General features: G+C 36.8%; 1 non-coding gene across 1 annotated transcript; it reads right to left on the bottom strand.

Annotated features, from left to right (window-relative positions):
• Positions 1–14526: 14526 nt before the first annotated feature.
• On the bottom strand, positions 14527–14633 carry LOC132501291 (U6 spliceosomal RNA). The gene has a single exon (XR_009534216.1). It is a non-coding gene; the product is annotated as a U6 spliceosomal RNA (small nuclear RNA).
• Positions 14634–16235: the final 1602 nt, after the last annotated feature.

Genomic DNA, 16235 nt, shown 5'->3' with positions numbered 1-16235 from the left:
ACTCTAAGGGAAGCAGATAAGGAGCTGGGACAGACAAAAATGACAGTGGGGAAGTAATTTACAACATTACATTGTGTGGGAAGGCCACTCTTAGAACATGATAACTAATCTGAGACCTGAAGATAAGAAGCTGATCACACAAAAAGCCCCTGGGAGAACTCTTCAGACAGAGGGAGCTGCAAGTGCAAAGAACCAGAGGCAGGAAAATTGTGGCTACGTTTTAGGAAATGAAAGAAGGCCAGAGTATTGAAGCCTAGTAGGTAGAGGAGAGTGGCAAAAAATGAGGCTGCAGAGGTAGTGAAAAGTCCATTAATGCTGAATTTGGGGCTTTAATGGATGCAAGAAAAAAAAAAGCCCTCTGTGGTATTCCAGAATTTAAAAACAAGTGGGATATAGGACTCAGGAGTCAGATTAAATAGAGGTCAAAATAGCATCTGTGTTACTGATTCTGCTGATTGGAGAATTCAGCCAAATGGGCTTCCTAATACTCCTCCCACTGCTATCACCTCCCGTGTTCCCCAGCAGAGCTGAACTGCAGGCTTTCCCTCTAGGGGCAAGCTAGTTACTGAAGGGCAGAGGAGAAATAAGCCATTCTGAAAAAAAGAACCCAAGAAGTCTCTGAGCCACGCATTCTCAATTCCCGTTGCCATCTCACCAGTGAGATAATTCCCTCTTCCTACTCCGGGGAAGGAGTACTAAGGGATGAGAGTGGAGGGGGCAGTTGCTGAGAGAGAATGGGACTATTTCCATGATTTTTTTCCCTGCTGAGAGAAAGTTCTCTCCTTTCTATGAAATGTGTGGAGGGTAGGGGGAAAATAAATATTACCCTTACAGTTCCATTAGATGGGTCTTACAGGCCATGATACAGAGTTTGAATTTCACTCTAAGTACAAACAACAAGCAGTGAAGGGTTTTCAGTAGTGGAGTTACATAGACTGATATACAATTTGGAAAGATCACCTTGGCTGCTGTGGAGACAAGTCAAAATAAGAAGAGCATCTAGCGGGAAGAGTTACTGCCTCCTAGATGATTTGAGAGATGGTATGGCTTACATCAGGGCAGTGGAGGAGGAAAGTAAGAGGATTAGAGGTCTAGAGGTAGAAAGGCTGTACTTGCTGATGAGTTAGATTTAGGGCAGACAGTCAAGGAGGAATTAAGGCTAAGTAATTAAGGCTAATTAAGGCTGACATTTCTGGTTTAAATGACTGGGTGGATGGTGGAGCCATGTATTCAATTGGGAAAACTGAGAAAGAAATAAGATGGCAACAGAATTACATTCCTTGGATTTGGCAAAGAAAAGATTGTTGGTGATTCTGCAAGAGTAATTTTTGTGCACACCAGGAAGTGAAACCAGATTTAGAATTTGAAGGACTGATAGATAGGTGATTGCCTGTGTACATTTTTTTTTTTTTTGCCTGTGTACATTTTTAAAAGAAATTTTACTATGGAGGTGAGCAGAGAAATGGCATAATAAGGGAGATAAGGGATGTTTGAAGATTTTTTTGTTTTTACACTGAAGTGAATGGAGTGATGCAAAGTAGAATAACTGGAGGTACAAAACCTTTAGAAAGGCAAGGGGGAATGGGACCCAGAGCTCTAACTGGGTAATGGGCCCAAGAGACGGACACCTGAATTGAATCTCTGTAACAGGAGTGAAGATACAGATACAGGTGGCCTGGTAGATTTGATGGCAGGAAGACGGAGAGCCCCCACTGAATAACTTCTATTTTATTTATGAAGCGTGAGGGGACATCATTAATGGAGGGTAACGGGAGATAAGTGATTTGAGGAGAGAAGAGACAACACGAAGCAGTTGTGTCCAAAATTATGCATTCAAAGCTAATGCAGAAATTAAGTACTACTACTGGGCAGTGTTTAATGCCCATGTGAGGTTTGTAATTATCAATGAAAAGTATAATATATCAGTTTGGTTATTTTCTTCAAAGTTTCATTGTTTATTAGATTCTGATATGGTCAAAGAATGGTTGTAGTGCAGTTAATAGTGCATGTGAGCTAAAAAGATATTTGAAATTTGTATTTCAGGGGTAGTTCAGTTTATTCTAGGCATGACCATGGGAACAGGTGGCTGAAGAGGAGAAGAGGAAAAGTTAAGAAGTCAAGGAACTAAGAGGAAAGTTATAGGCTAGGTCATCCACATGCACAGTGAAATCACAGAGCATGCTGACAAAAATAGGAGTGGAGTGTGAGCCAGGGGCTAGGTTATCTATGAGTAAAGAGGAATGGCCAAGAGATCAGCAGATGGCAGCAACGTGATTTAGAGAGGGATATAGCCAGATGGCATGAGCTTCAAGAGAGCAGAGGTCTCTGCAGGAGGACAGTGGGGAGAGAGGACAACACCTACTCTATCTATTGGCTCTGTAGTAGGTGGAGTGTGAGGGGGAAAAGCAGATGTCACTCGAGAGGCCAGTAGGGTAAAGTGTCCTCAACTGGAAAGTCAAAAGATGGAAGGGAAAATTTCCAGAAGATTGAGAATGTAACAGATGGTTTTGTTATCAGTTGCTGCTTACTAAACCACACCAAACTCAGTGGCTTAAAATAGCAATTTTATTATCTCTCAAAATACTTCAGATTGACTGTGCTCAGCTGGGTGATTCTTCTGATTCACATGATGTCATATGGGGCTGAAGCCATTGGGAGCTTTGATTGGGCTGGAAAATCCAATTAGCTCATTCACATATCTGGTGTCTTAGTGGAGATGACTGGAAAGCTGGGCTCACTTGGGATACCAGTGCATCTCTCTCCCTCTCTCTCTCTCTCTCTGTCTCTCTCATCTCAGGGTTTTTCCTTCTCCACACGACTTCTAACATGGCAGCTTAGGCTTCCCAAAAGCACAAAAGTGGAATCTGCCAGACCTTGAGGCTTATACCCAGAGCTGGCACATCATCATCACATTCTATTAATTAAAGTGAGTCATGGGACCAGTCCAGATTCAAGGGAGGGGTCTCACAATAATGTCAATACCAGGAATTGTGATCCATTGGTAGCCATCTGTGGTGATTAGCTTACCATAAGAAATTTGTTGATTCAGACTCAAACTTTTTAGAAGGCAGAGAGGAAAGGCTGCAATGAGATTCAGTCAGATTAGGAGATGACAGCAGTACGGGAATGGAAGAGCAGGTTATAATGGATGATGAAGGGACTTGTAATTCCCAAGATGACTGAAATAAAGAGGAATTTGAGTCATGATGCGACTAGTTCTACTAAAGCAGTGATCTCCAAATTTCTTTTTGATTATGCACCCCTAAGTAAAAATTTTTGAACAACTTAATACATTATAATTACATAATTATTAATTATATATATTTAATAATGTTCTACTGTAATGTGTACTTTGTAGAACAACTTAAAATAGAAATTAAGAATGATTAGATAAAAAAGATTAAATAATATTTTTCATATTATTTTATTCTATTTATCAATGGTTCAACAGCCTCCTTGCCCTTTCTGGTGAGAGCAATTTGGTTGACAATTCCTCATCAATTAAAACAATTTTGTTTTAATACCTTGTGATATAGTGGCTCAGTAGTCTGGTTCTAAGTTCAATTTATTCCCATGTTGGTTTTAATGGCTATTTTAGCTGAAAGAGCTTTCTCACAAAAATAAATACAGCCAGATGGAAGAAGTGCACCGTTAGCTGTGCCTGCTAAACCATGATACTCATTTTTCAAACCCATCCCCAATTATGCAAAGGGTTTTGTTGAAATTCAGCCAGCCAACATATATCATCCCCAGTATCAGTCAGTCATTCTTACAAACTAATCAGAAGTTATTGCATTTTTATATTTTTAAGAAATGGGTTCAAAACCCACTGAAACTACTCATTTTTTAAAGTGAGATTAAAGGAAGATCTTTAAGGAAGATTTGTTAAAAAGTCTTAAAAACTCAATTTCCAAGTTTTTGTGTGCAGATATTAAGAGTTTTACATTTAAATTGTTTTCAACAACAAAATTACATAACAATGGAACATTTCCAAGTATCTATTTTAAAAATGCTCTCTCCTTAGCCCAAATGTCTTTTGAGCAGCAGTTACTTTCTCCTTCATTATTAAAAATGTCACCTTTACCTTGAAGAAACTGATTAAGAGTATTATTTTTTCAAAAATATCTGTCACTTGCATTCATAGAAAAAGTTAGCAAATTGGGCACACTTGTCAAGTTTACTTGACAAGATGTTATTCAGCTTTTAGTTGGACAGTCCTTTCTCTAAGAAAACCAGTATACTGGTTACTGTGTGGTAAAAAGATTTTCATGGTCAGCCCTTGCTTATTACAAGGCTCCACTATGATTTTAAAGATCTTATTTTATTAAAAAGTTAATCACATTGACAACATTCTGTGTAGCACACAAACCATGGTACAGTATCATACATAGAAAGGAAATCGATTCATAGCATCTTGATGCTATGTATTTGACTTGTGGAGCAAGTGAGGACAGGAGTGTCAGTCAGTACACTGAGTATTAGAAAAGCATAAGTCCCTTCATATTTTTTAGATACAAAATAAATGTGTCAAGTCTAATATTTTACTCTTGCTCCCCATTGTTTTGTTTTGCACATTCCATTTTGGAAACCATACTCTTTGAGTAGGATGAAGAGGAGGGACATTTGGTTTGGCAGCATGGTCCTAAGCAAAACAGTAAAACCGTGACATTGGGGTGACTGCTCCTTCTGACAACACTCAGTATAGTAGAGACTTCATGCTAAAACATCCCATTGCAGTACAATTATTAAGCACCAACTATATGCAGACAAGGGTTATAACAATGACTTTTACATTGGAAGACAGGTGATCCAACTTTTGGTCTTCAGGTACGTATTATATACATTTATAAATTCACTCATTCACTTAATATATTTTCCATAACTTTTGGCACATATTTTAGAAGTGAGGTAATATTGATATGAGTTTCAAGGATTTACCAAAGATTACACTTACTGTGGGTGGTGAAGATTAAGCTATATGCTTAAGGTATTTTCTATCTAAAATACTTCCTTTAAGAAGCTCTTCAGTTACTAAGATGGAATTTAATCAGGCATAAAATGCTAAAAACAAAAACAAAATACAAAAGTCCCCCCAAAACAAAAAGCACAACAGGACTTGTACTCTCAGGGAAAAGCACGAACATTCAGATGCCAGAGTTGGGTAGCATAGTATGCTGAGTTCAGAAATGACTTGGGGTCGGGGGGCGGGCAGGTGGTTTGCAGCAGCAGAGGAATCAGTCAAAGGAAGGAAGTCATTGGAAACACTTGTCTTCTTAGAACAAATAAGCATACTGGGTTAGTGGCTCACAGGCAAATCCTAGAATTTCTTCAAATAGCAACATAGGAAAAGGATATCTTATTGGTTGTTTGGGAATGATTATAAAGCAGACATTGGATGTAGGAGTCTGGAACACAGTGGAGAAGAAGAGGTCATGCTCTGCTTTTCCTCTTAGCTCGGACCTCCTTCTCCTCTGCCCACCTCTCAGCGTGAGGTGGGGCCTCTTCTCTTCCCTTCTTTATCTTCCCTTCTCTCCTTTACACACTATCCCTGCTTGACACTGAGTTCCAGATCTGTATATCCAGCTACCTACCATACTTCTTCTTGCTTGTCTTATAAACATTTCAAATTTGATATAGCCAAAAAAGAAATTTCAAGCATCCTTTCATCTCCAATCTGCTTCTTTCCTAATCTTTACCATCTCATTTTGTTTAAACCAAAAACCTAGAACTCATCATTTACTTTTCCCTTTCACTCTGTGTTCCTTACGACCTACCCCTACCTCCACACCCCAATCCATCTGATTCTCCTTCTTTCAAAACATATATTTCACATCTGTCCACTTCTATCTCTGTTACACAACCCTAGTCCAAACCACCATCTTCTCATGCCTAGATTTCTCTCAGGGTCTCTGACTTTTTCTCTTGCCCGCTTACAATCTAATTTCTACACAGCAGCTGGAGTCATCATTATATAAAATGTAAATCAGATCCATCACTCCCCTGCTAAACACCCCCCCAAACTTCCTACCTCACTTAGAAGAAAGCCCAAACTCCTTACCCTGGCTTACAAGGTCTCATGTAATCTATCCTGCTTGCATCTTTGTCATCATTTTAAACTCTTTTCCCCCTTACACTGCCTTTCTTTCTGTTTCCTAAAAATGCCAAGTTCATTCCTGCCTCAGAGCCATTGAACCAGATATTCCCCCAGCCAGGAATGCTCTCTCCGTAACTGCTTCCTTCTTGTCATTCAGGTCACAGCTCAATTATTATAGAGGAACTCAGTTGCCTCACCTCTATAATTTACACAAACCGACAAATCTAAAGTAATCAGTTACTCCATCACATCACTCTGTTTTATTTTCTTTATAGCCTTATTGTTATCTGATATTTTCTTGTTTTATTTGTTTGTTTTCTCCCTGTATTAGAATATAACAATAGTAATAATAAGGATTTTTATCTTTCTTGTAAACTGGCACTGTTAGAACAATGTCTAGAATGATTTTCTTTTAAACATCAATTGCATGCTCTAATTTAGTGCCCTGGAAGAGAGCTTTAAAGATAGAATATCACAAGCCTGATTAAAAGTGTCTCATATCTAATGCTGTTTAATGGGAGATGGGTCATATCCAGCAACAGTTGTTTGGTAGCGGGAAGGATGTCTAATGGAACAGCTGTTTTCAAAAGAATCTTAATAGCTTTAGACTTCTGATTCAGGGAGATGAATGAATAGACTCAAGGAGCTCTTCTGAGCATGTGCTACGCTGATGACAGTGATAGGATTATACAGGAGATAAGACTGTGGAAAAGAGCCAACTCATTTGTCCAGCTGATTGTACTATGAGCGGTTGGGAGAATAGAACACAGAGATAATATTAAAATAGAAACCACAGGAGAAATACAAGTTACAGATGGATAGAATCCAAATCAATTGCACAAACAGAGATCAGTTACTATAAAACATGATTCAGGCCTTCAAGGAAATTTAAAATATAAAAGTGGAAGTGAATATATACATAGTTAAATGGAATCCAAAATTCAGCTTGGACTAGACTCAGGCACACCTTCAAACCAGGCCACTCAGTTTTAGCTTTTAAATAAATCCAACTGTGAGAGAATTGTGTAGAAATATAGCCTTACTAAAGATTTAATGAGAAAACAGGAGTCATATAGCAAAATAGCATAAAACTCTGCTCTTTCTCTTTCTTATAACTGCCTTATTCCTTCCTCAGAATCTCCTCAGCAGCCTTTCTAATCACTTAGTCCTCTTTTTCCCCTTCCCCCTTCTCTAGCCAGCTTGCATCGTATCCTCAGCAAACCAAAATCTAATTGTCAGCCAAACTATGACCACCTATTGTTTCTCAAACGCATTTAGGATGGTCGGCATAGGGGTGTGGGTGGGGAAAATGACTCAATTCTTATGCCACAGATATGTCTGGAAAATGGAAAATAATTCAATATTATTAGAGTTTAAGTTTCACAATGGGGTTTAGTTGGAAATAAATTTGAAAAGGTAGCTCAGGGCATGATTAGCCTTGAATGTCACCCCAAACATTTTTATTTTGGAGGTCAATAGGGAATTTTGAAGATTTCTGAACAGAGATGTTTCATCATCAGATTTGTATTATAATAAGATAAGCCTGGGAACAATATGAGGGATGAATTAGAAAAATAGTCCACCAAAGACAGGAATAATTTGCAACTATTTTTAAGTTATTCAGTGACGAAGTTATAAAACAGAGTAATGGAAATGACATGGAGAAGATGATTTCTAAATACATTTAAAATTCAAGAATCTCCAGAATTTTAAGTTTGATTAGATGTAGAAGGTGGAGAGGTTTCTCTTGTTTCTAGCTTTGGCAACCAGTAGGCGAATGATGCAATTAACTGAGTTAGGGAGTATAGACAATGAATAGCTGCTCTATCTTTGTGTGTATTTTATGATTTGTTTTTGTGGGCAGAGATAATGATTTAGATGTCAAACCAGACAAGTATGAGTAGGAAAGCAACACACCCACATGAAGATGTACAGCATTTAGAAATGCATGTGTGAGGTTTAAAGGAAAGGTCAAAGTGAGAGGAAATTAGCTGTACAGAATGATGATGAAAGCTATGGAAGCAGATAAATGATGCATGAGCAAGTGTGAAGCTGGGAGAAAATAGTGCTAAGAACATGTACATAAGGAAGTATTACATTTAAGATATTTGTGGGAAAATAGGAACAGATAAACAGATTGACCACGAGTTGTCAGAAGGAGAAGGACTGTTGATAAAAAGAAGACCATTATTTTTTAAAAAGTGAGAACTTAGGATAAAGAATTAGGATATATGATGTACAAGTAGTTGTGGAATTCTGATATAGCATAGGTTTTAAAAAAATACTTTTTCATACCTTTATTTTAAAAAAGTAAATGTATTTATTTATTTTTGGCTGCGTTGGGCCTTCGTTGCTGCGTGCAGGCTTTCTCTAGTTGTGGCAAGTGGGGGCTACTTTTTGTTGTGGTGTGCGGGCTTCTCATTGCGGTGGCTTCTCTTGTTGTGGAGCACAGGCTCTAGGCATGCGGGCTTCAGTAGTTGTGGCACGCGGGCTCAGCAGTTGTGGTGCACAGGCTCTAGAGCACAGGCTCAGTAGTTGTGGCGCACGGGCTTAGTTGCCCCGCGCCATGTGGAATCTTCCCAGACCAGGGCTCGAACCCGTGTTCCCTCCATTGGCAGGCGGATTCTTAACCACTGTGCCACCAGGGAAGTCCTACCATAGGTTTTGAATCACAAAGTTTTTAAACTGTTAAAACATGATAAACTGTTCACAGTTATAAGCCTGATTATCAAGAAGTAGGGGCAGGGGTGATAAAGGGGGATGAGGGAGAAGCTTCAGCCATGATGTTGAAATAGAAAGAATTCCCATTTTCAGGGCCTTCTTGTACAAGTATAGAAAACTAAATTAGACCTCTCTGCTTTCTCCATTTATAGATATTTTTAATTTGTATTAAAGTATAGTTGATTTACAATATTGTGTAAGTTTCAGGTATACAGTACACATACATATTCTTTTTCAGATTCCTTTCCCCTATTGGTTATTTATACATATATGTGTGTGTGTGTGTGTGTGTGTGTGTGTGTGTGTATAAAACATCTTCCTTATCCATTCATCTGTCAATGGACATTATTTAGGTTGCTTCTATGTTTTGGCTATTGTAAATAGTGCTACAATGAACACTGGGGTGCATGTTTTTAAAATAAATTTATTTACTTATTTATTTATGGCTGTGTTGGGTCTTCGTTGCTGCGTGCAGGCTTTCTCTAGTTGTGGCAAGTGGGGGCTACTCTTCGTTGCGGCGCACGGGCTTCTCATTGCGGTGGCTTCTCTTGTTGCAGAGCATGGGCTCTAGGGGCGCAGGCTTCAGTAGTTGTGGTGCACGGGCTCAGCAGATGTGGCTTGCGGGCTCTAGAGTGCAGTCTCAGTAGTTGTGGTGCATGGGCTTAATTGCTACACGGCACATGGGATCCCAGACCAGGGCTCGAACCCATGTTCCCTACATTGGCAAGTGGATTCTTAACCACTGTGCCACCAGGTAAGTTCCTACATGTATATTTTTGAATTATGGTTTTCTTCAGATATATGCCTAGAAGTGAGATTGCAGGATCATATGGTAGCTCTATTTTTAGTTTTTTAAGGAACATCCATACTGTTCTCCCTAGTGGCTGCACCAATTTACATTCCCATCAACAGTGTAGGAGGGTTCCCTTTTCTCTACACCCTCTGCAGCATTTATTATTTGTAGACTTTTTGATGATGGCCATTCTGACCAGTGTAAGGTGATACCTCATTGTAGTTTTGATTTGCATTTCTCTAATAACGAGTGATGTAGAGCATCTTTTCATGTGCCTGTTGGCCATCTGTATGTCTTCTTTGAAGAAATGTCTATTTAGGTCTTTTGCCCATTTTTTGATTGGGTTGTGTTTGTTTTTTTGATATTTTGAGCTATATGAGTTGTTTGTATATTTTGGAAATTAATCCCTTGCCGGTAGCATCATTTGCCAACATTTTCTCCCATTCTGTAGGTTGTCTTTTCATTTTGTTGATGGCTTCCTTTGCTGTGCAAAAGCTTTTAAGCCTAATTGGGTCCATTTGTTTATTTTTGCATTTATTTCTTTTGCTTTAGGAGACAGACCCAAAGAAATATTGCTATGATTTATTTCAAAAAGGCTTCTGCCTATGTTTTCCTTTAGGAGTTTTATGGTTTCCAGTCTTACATTTAGGTCTTTAATCCATTTTGAGTTTATTTTTGTGTATGGTGTTAGGGAGTGTTCTAATTTCATTGTTTTACATGTAGCTGTCCAGTTTTCTCAGCACCACTTATTAAAGAGACTGTCTTTTCTCCATTGTATATCCTTGCCTCCTTTGTCATAGATTAGTTGACCATAGGTGCCTGGGTTTATCTCTGGGCTTTCTATCCTGTTCCACTGATCTATATTTCTGTTTTTGTGCCAGTACCAGATTGTCTTGATTACTGTAGCTTTGTAGTATAGTCTGAAGTCAGGGAGTCTGATTCCTCCAGCTCCATTTTTCTTTTACAAGATTGTTTTGGCTATTCAGGGTCTTTTGTGTTTCCATGCAAATTAAAATATTTTTTGTTCTAGTTCTGTGAAAAATGTCATTGGTAATTTGATAGGGATTGCATTGAATTTTTAGACTGCCTTGGGTAGTATCATCATTTTGACAATATTGATTCTTCCAATCCAAGGACATGATCTATATTTCCATCTGTTTGTGTCTTCTTCGATTTCTTTCATCAGCATCTTATAGTTTTTGTAGTACAGAATCTTTTATCTCCTTAGGTAGGTTTATTCCTAGGTATTTTATTCTCTTTGATGCAGTGGTAAATGGGATTGTTTTCTTAATTTCCCTTTCTGATCTTTCATTGTTAGTGTATAGAAATGCAACGATTTCTGTGTATTACTTTTGTATCCTGTAACTTTACCAAATTCATTGATGAGCTCGAGTAGTTTTCTAGTAGTTTTTTCTGATAGCATCTTTAGGATTTTCTATGTATAGCATCACATCATCTGCAAACCATGACAGGTTTACTTCTTTTCCAGTTTGGATCCCTTTTATTTCTTTTTCTTCTCTGATTGCCATGGCTAGGACTTCCAAGACTATGTTGAATAAAACTGGTGAGACTGGACATCCTTGTTTTGTTTCTGGTCTTAGAGGAAATGCTTTCAGTTTTTCACCATTGAGTATGATGTTAGCTGTGGGTTTGCATATATGGCCTTTATTATGATTAGGTATGTTCCCTTTTTTTGGAACTGAAAATTAAAATTTATTTATTTAATTATGGAGGGGGAAGTTGACAATAGTAATTTGGTTAAAAAGCTTATATTCCTGATCAGGGGTTAGCAAACTTTTTCTGTAAAGGGCCAGATTGTAAATATTTTAAGCTCTCTGTGGGCTACACTATTTCTGTCCCAACTGCTCAATTTTGCCATTGTAGAATAAAAGCAGCCATAGACAACACATGAAAAAAAAGGGCATGAGTGTGATCCAATAAAATTTTATTTATGAAACTGAGGGGCTGGATTTGGTCCATAGGCTAAAGTTCTTTTACCCCAGTTTCTAATCAGTCATGCAAGTGAGACTGATACCTGGTTAGGGTGGGCATGTTTGATCTTGGTGTAAGTATGAACTATAAATCTCCCACAGAGCTAGTCCAGTTTTGTCCAGGTGAAAATCACATTTATCTTCATATCTTGATCTAGGTGTGGTAAACATCAATCTGGTGATCTTTGAAGATCCAAAAAATGAGGGGGTATTGTGAAACCAGCAAGGGCACTTTTGGTTTTGTTGAGGTAGAGACCTGCATGATTAACTGAATACCCACAGGACTTTTGATGTTCCTTGGAATCTTGACAACTGCATGCAGTTTTTGCACCTCCTTCATTATCTTTTTACTCTCCAATTTAATTGATCAATATATGTTAACAAATAGACCAATACCATGATATGTTTTAGTTAGAAGAAAATTACCTGTCTTATTTGTTTGTGTTAATCCACAATTTGCTTACATGCCATTATTAATCACTACAATTAAAATGGGCTGAAAACACTCAAGATGAGTTACTATTACTTTTTCGCTATTTAATCAACATTTTCCTGTGTGCTTTATTCAATTAGGCGCTCTCCTTTAGTCATAGTTAAAATACAATATGTGTTCATTCATTCATTCATTGAAATCTCATTGAGTGCCATGTGTGAAGCACAATGCAATGTGCTGTAAATACAAAGATAATCCTGTTTAATCTTTGCCCTTGAAATGCTCTCTGTCAAGGCATAATAGAGCTTCCAGAGGGAGGGAGTGGTCAACAGTACCAAATATGGCACAAAGGTCAATCATGAGAAGAGAACAGAGGCCACTGTATTTAGCAGTAAAAAAACACAGAGAGAGCCATTTCTATAGTGTCAGTTTAAGTGCACATACCTTTGTATCCTTTAAACTCTTCCTATGCTACAATGCTCAGATTCCTAACAATACAGCCCAAGGGCACAGTCTTTGTTCCTTCACAGAGGCTATATGATAAACTCTGATTTCCAGGTGGATTGTACCTCAGAGCTATATTAGTTAGGATACCAGCTCTGCTAGGCATCAGCAGAAAAGGATTTTAGTAAAGGATATTGGATACCTCTCAAAATTTCTGGAAAGAAAGGAGAATCAATCATGGAAGCTACACAAATAGGAACTAAGTCGGGGAGTCTTATAAAGACACATTGCCTAGACACTGCATTTTTTAAGACTATTTTTTAGAGGAGTTTTAGGCTTACAACAAAATTGAGAGAAGATACAGAGATTTCTTACATACCTTTTCCCCCACACATGCATAGCCTCCCCCATTATCAACATCACTCACCAGAATGGATCATTTTTATTTTATTTTATTTTATTTACCAAGGATGAATCTACATTGTCCCATCATAATCACCCAAAGTCCACAGTGTAACTTAAGGTTCATGCTTGGGGTTGTACATTCTATGGGTTTGGACAAATGTATAATGTATAATGACAAATAGTCATCATTATAAAATCATACACAGCATTTTCATTACTCTAAAAATCCTCTGTGCTTTGCATATTCATCTCTGCCCTCTCTGACTTCTGGCAATCCCTGAACTTTTTATTGTCTCCATATTTCTGCCTTTTCAAAAAAGTCATATAATTGGAACTATACAGTATGTATCTTTTTCAGATTGTTTTCTTTCACTGAGTAATATGCATTTAATGTCCCTATGTGTCTTTTCATAGCTTAATAGCTCATTTCTTTTTAGTGTTGAATAATATTCCATTGTCTGGATGTACCATAGTTTGTTCATTTGCCTAATGAAATACATCTTTGTTGCTTCCAAGATTTGGCAACTATGAATAAAGCTGCTATAAATACCTATGTGTAGGTTTTTGTGTGTATATAAGTTTTCAACTCCTTTGGATGAATACCAAGGATCACAATGACTGGATTATTGGTAAGAATATGTGTAGCTTTGTAAGAAATTGCCAAAATTCCAAAAGTCTTCCAAAATGGCTGTAACATTTTGCATTCCCAGCAGTGATATATGAGAGTTCCTGTTGCTCCACATCACTTCCAGCATTTGGTATCACCAGTGTCTCGGGTTTTGGCCATTCTAATAGGTGTATAATGGTACCTCATTATTGTTTTAACTTGCAATTCTCTAGTGGCATATGATGTGGAGCATCCTTTCATAGGAATTTGTCATCTATATATCTTCTTTGATTAGTGTCTGTTCAGATCTTTGGCCCATGTTTTAATCAGGTTATTACTAAGTTTTAAGAGTCCTTTGAGTATTTTGGATAATAGTTTGTTATCAGATGTGTCTTTTGCAAATATTTTCTCCAAGCCTGTGTTTTTTTCTTCTCATTCTCTTGAATTGTTATTTTTTTGTGTGTTTTGAAATTTGACTTTTTCCAAATCTTATATCACTAAAGTAACTTTCTTTGGCTAGTATTTACATAAGATATCTTTATCTTTTATTTTCAGCTTTTGTGTGTGGTCTTTTAGTTTAGTGCATTGCTAGCAACATAGAGCAAGATTTGTTGCTTTATCCAACCTAATAATCTCACTATTACTATTACTATTTCTAGTATATCTGCAATGACTTTAACAGTCTTATTTTATATTTTATGCCTACCATTCTTTTTCTATTGCTTAATTTCTTTTTTCTGCCTTCTCTTGGTCCAAAAGTTTTCTATTCTCCACTTTTTGTCTGCTGAGGCATTTATTACTGATTATATATTTTGTCTATTAGTTATAATCCTTATTTTTTCAGCATAATATTTAACTATAAATATTTCTTACAGGTTTTAAGTTATTTGGTGTTTTTATTTTTCAAACACAAAATGATCTTAGTATGCTGCAGTTATCCATTATTGTACTCTCCAATCTCATGATTGTTTGACTTTTTTTAATACAAAAGTAGTTTTTTTTAATAGTCAGTACTAACTTTAGTTTCACTAATTAAAAAAAAATATAGAATGCTTCAGGAATTTGTGTGTCATCCTTGTGCAGGAGCCATGCTAATCTTCTCTGTATTGTTCCAATTTTAGTATATGTGTTGCTGAAGTGAGCACTTCATTAATATTTTTAATTGTAGTTGATTTACAATATTGTATTAGTTTCAGGTACACAGCAAAGTGATTCACTTTTATATATATATCTATTTCAGATTATTTTTCATTATGGGTTATTACAAGATATTGAATATTGTTCCCTGTGTTATATATTAAATCCTTGTTGCTTACCTATTTTATTTATAGTAGTGTGTATCTGTTCATCCCATATTCCTAACTTATCCCTTCCTCTCCCCCTTTCCCCTTTGGCAACCATCAGTTTGTTTATTTCTAATACACCATTTTAAAAAGTCTCATGCATCTTCTGGTTTATTTTACTTATTGCTGAAAGACATCCTTCACTATTTCTTTCACTGACAGTCCATAAGTAGTATTCTCTCTCAGTCTTTGTGTATCTGAAAATGTAATTATTTTGTTTTATTCCTGAATGATAGTTTGACTGTATATAAAATTTTAGGTTAACAATTATTCTTTTCCTCAGTGCTTTCAAGCTGTCATTTCATTGCCTCTGTTGCCTATTATTATTGATGAGAGGCTGCTATAGGTTAAAATGTGTTCCTCTTCTCTCTCTGGTAGCTTTTAATATTTTTTCTTTATTCTTTTTTAAAAATTCAGGTTCATTGAGGTATATTTTACACACAATGAAATTCAATCTTTTTATGTGTACAGCTCAGTAATATAGAACATCTTCATTAAACCCAAAAGTTCTTTCATGCCCCTTGTTATGCAACCCCTCTCCCATCTCCAATCTCTGACAATGATCTGATTACTGTCTCTATGAATCTGCCTTTCAGAATGTTACATAAATGGAATTCTACAGAATTTTTATTTGATCTCTATCACTTAGTATGATGGATTTTGGAAGTTCATTTATATTATTTCATGTATTAGTACTTTGTATCTTTTTATTGCTGAGTTGTATTCCACTGTATGTATGTTTTGCAATTTGTTTATTCATTCACCATTCACCAGTTGGTGAATATTTGAGTTGTTTCCAGTTTGGGGGCTATTATAAATAGATCTTCTATAAACATTCTCCTGTAAAAAATTTGTATCAACATATGCTTTTATTTCTCTTAGGTCAATATTTAGGAATGTGATTGCTGGTTCATATAAGAAGTGTTTGTTTTACTTTAGAAAAAATTGCAAAGGTATTTTCCAAAGTAGTTGTCCAATTTTACATTCCTACTAACAATGTAGGAGAGTTCTATTTGCTTCTTTTTTTCAGTTGCTTTTTACACCTAATTATATTTTTATTTTTATTTATCTTTATTTGTTTATTGGCCACTCCGTGCAGCATGTGGGATCTTAGTTCCCAGACCAGGGATCAAACCCACGCCCCCTGCAGTGGAAGCATGGAGTCTTAAGCACTGGACCACCAGGGAAGTCCCCTTTATTTAAAAAAATTATTTTAATTTGTATCTCTTTCTTTTAAATAAATCTCTTTGTCCCAAAGTTCTATTTTGGGGGTGAATATCTCAATATTATCTTTAAGTTTGCTAATTCTCTCTTTGTATCCATTAATACTATCTAGAGTTTTATTCCATTTATTGAGTGTTTTTTTTTTTTTTGCGGTATGCAGGCCTCTCACTGTTGTGACCT

Source organism: Mesoplodon densirostris, chromosome 1 (genome assembly GCF_025265405.1).
Source record: "Mesoplodon densirostris isolate mMesDen1 chromosome 1, mMesDen1 primary haplotype, whole genome shotgun sequence".
Classification (NCBI taxonomy): Eukaryota; Metazoa; Chordata; class Mammalia; order Artiodactyla; family Ziphiidae; genus Mesoplodon; species Mesoplodon densirostris.
This window is presented reverse-complemented; position numbering and strand designations above follow the sequence as displayed.